Genomic DNA, 2,846 nt, shown 5'->3' with positions numbered 1-2,846 from the left:
TGGCTGATTCTCTCTGAAGCGTGTCTGTGGTTTGTACTTGGGATGGGGTGAGATCCTGGGAGAGGGAATGCAGCCCTGAGGGCTGGTGGCTGGAGGAAGGAGGGACTGGGAGGAGGGACGTCTCAGGGCACGGGCTGGACGTTAGGAGGGTCTCTGAGTTCCCTGAAAATCTGCAAATCATGGTGTTCTGGAGACACAGAAGCAGATTCCTAGATGTGCAATAACAGTGACTTCACTTTCTTTTCTTTTTTTTCTTTTGGTCATGGGATATGTGCTCTTGTCAGAGAGAGAGAGGGAGGAAAAATGAGAAATTATCCTCTGCGGGGGTGACCACACTTTGGTCACTTCTTCTCCAGGCCCTCTGCGGGGGTGACCACACTTTGGTCACTTCTCCTCCAGGGTGCTCTCAGAGATTTTGGGCACACATACGTGCCTGGCATGATTTTCAAGCCACCAGGTCTGGGACTCGAACCATGGCATTAGCCTCATGGGATCAAGCACTTTAATTGCCATGCCGCCGGCTGGTCCCTCAGAGACGTCACTCTTAGTACCAACTGGCCGCCATCCTCCCTCTCATTTGTAGTGATGTGCCAGCCCCAGTGATGACGGCCGGCCCCTCTGCTCCTTCGCATCTCATTTCTGCAAAGTCCTGATCGCAGGGTGGGTCAGATAGAACATGGCCACTAACCAGGAGAGGTAAGTGAGGTTAAGATGGATGAAGCAGTCAGCCCAGGATCGCACAGCTGGTTAACAGCTGTGGAGGGATAGCTTTCATTCAGTCAGGTCAACCTACAGGCTTCTGTTGGCTCAGAGTAGGGTGTCTGGGGGGAGGAGCAATCAATCAGAGCTTTTTCTCCCATTCAGGCCTTTCAGAGAAGGTCACTTTCCTGCTGGACCACAGATGATCCAATTAGAACATCCACCCATCCGTTCCTCTATCTCTCCATCATCCAGGCACTCCACACACACCTGTGTGCCAGACCTGGTAGGTGCTGGGAAGTAAGATGACCTCCGCCCAAAAGAACGCCCAGTTCAGTGGCAGACCCTGCAGAAGCCCCTACCCAACACTTCCTTCCTTTCTCTAAGCAGCCACTTACAGAGAGAGGTGGGGATAGGGCTCTCAGTCACCCCTTCCAGGAATGAGCTAGCACAACAGTGAGCATGCTGGCCTCTGACAGGCCCACCCGCAGGTGACTGGCGTCAGAGGACAAGAAGGTCCCCATTGGCAAGACCAAAATTCTGAGTCAAGCTCAAGATCTCTTCTAGACATTCATGAGGGACGAAGATCTGGTTCTAAATCTGAGGTCCTTCCTGTACCTCTGCAGGACAGTGAGAGTCTGGAGACTATGCATGCCATGTGCTCTGAGTTGGTGGCAATATGTGCCATGGGTCTTTGGCCCCAGGATGCACCCTGTGCTCAGTTGGCCACTCTGCTGAGGGGAGCGTGGGTGGGACCTTGCATGTGCACACACTTCTGCATGGTCTGTGACTCCTGCACCATAATCAACCTCTGTGTTGGGAGGTCTGATTGCAAAGGGGGAGACTTAGACCTGTGTCTTCCTCTGCTTCTACTGCTAAGTAACTTATGGCAGGGAGGGGCTCCCTGTGGAAATGCAGAAGCAAAGCTGCTGCCTTGCCTGGTAGCTCGAGGCTGCTGTGGAGACACTTCGGATGCTGGGCTCCAGGACCAGCGGGCCAGGAGAGCTTGTCTGTAAGATGCGTGTCTGGGGAGCTGGCTAACTAGTCCTTACTGCCTGCTGCCAGCTGCTTCCTTTCGTATCACCGGACTAATGGGGCTGCCAAGTTAGGGACCTCGTGGTCCAAATCTTCAAACAGCAAGTAATTGTTTCACTGCGTGAGAAGCCAGTAGTGAATAGGCATTTGCCAGCAGCTGCTGGGGACCAGGGACTCAGCTAGAGTTTTCCTAATTAATGTTCCATTATTCCTGCTCCAGGAGGCACAGGGCAAAGAAAGCCCAGACCCCTGGCTAGCTCCTTGCTTGGTAAACCCGCACGTCTCCCTGCACTGCACAGTCACACCTAGGTCCCAAACCTTTCGTGATCTTCTGCACCCCAGCCCACTCTCTACTCACCAGAATTTCTTGTTTCCCCACAAGGAGGCTCTGTCTTACCTCCTTGCAGAGCTAAAACTTGAGCAAGACGCAAAATCTAAGAGGGTGCCAAACACTCACTAGCCAACAGAATTAGTTTTAATGCAATACTTAGAGCACCAGAAGTATTAAAATACATGATACATAAAAATATCAGCAATTTAGATAAAGATGCCATCAGCCAGGAAATCAAGTGTACCTTTTTCTTTCAGCTGCTGGCATGATGGTTAAGGTGGCTGGATCCCACATGGCTGATTCTGAAGTTTGAGTCCTGGGTCTGGTGGCTTGAAAAACACTTTGGGTACATGAGTGAATGCGTGCCCAAATTCCTAGAGGAGAATGGAGGAAAAGGGCTTGTGGCGTGGCCATCTCCTCGGGGGTGGGGTGGGGTGACTTCTCACTCTCTCCCTCTGGCTTGTAAACCACAAGTACAACCATTCACCTTATAGCAAATTTTTAAAAAAAAGAAAGAAGAGAAGAGAAAAGGAAAGAAAAGAAAAGAAAGAAGAGAAAAGAAAAGAACAGAAAACAAGCTTTACTGAGGCGTAAGTCTTGATCCTCATTTTATCCCAGATGAGTACCAAGTATCAAACTGGAAGGGAAAATGGAGGCAAAATAAAGCACTAAGTATGTGATCAAGGAATAGAATGATTATATTATTGTTTTTTTAAAATTTACTCCTTCCTCTCTTCCATGAGAGAGAAAGAGAGACAGAGAGACAGGGCTCTCCAACAGG

This window comes from Tupaia chinensis, unplaced genomic scaffold, assembly GCF_000334495.1.
Source record: "Tupaia chinensis unplaced genomic scaffold, TupChi_1.0 Scaffold147282_1, whole genome shotgun sequence".
Classification (NCBI taxonomy): domain Eukaryota; kingdom Metazoa; phylum Chordata; class Mammalia; order Scandentia; family Tupaiidae; genus Tupaia; species Tupaia belangeri.
The sequence above is the reverse complement of the archived record's forward strand: the minus strand, read 5'-3'. Positions refer to the sequence as shown.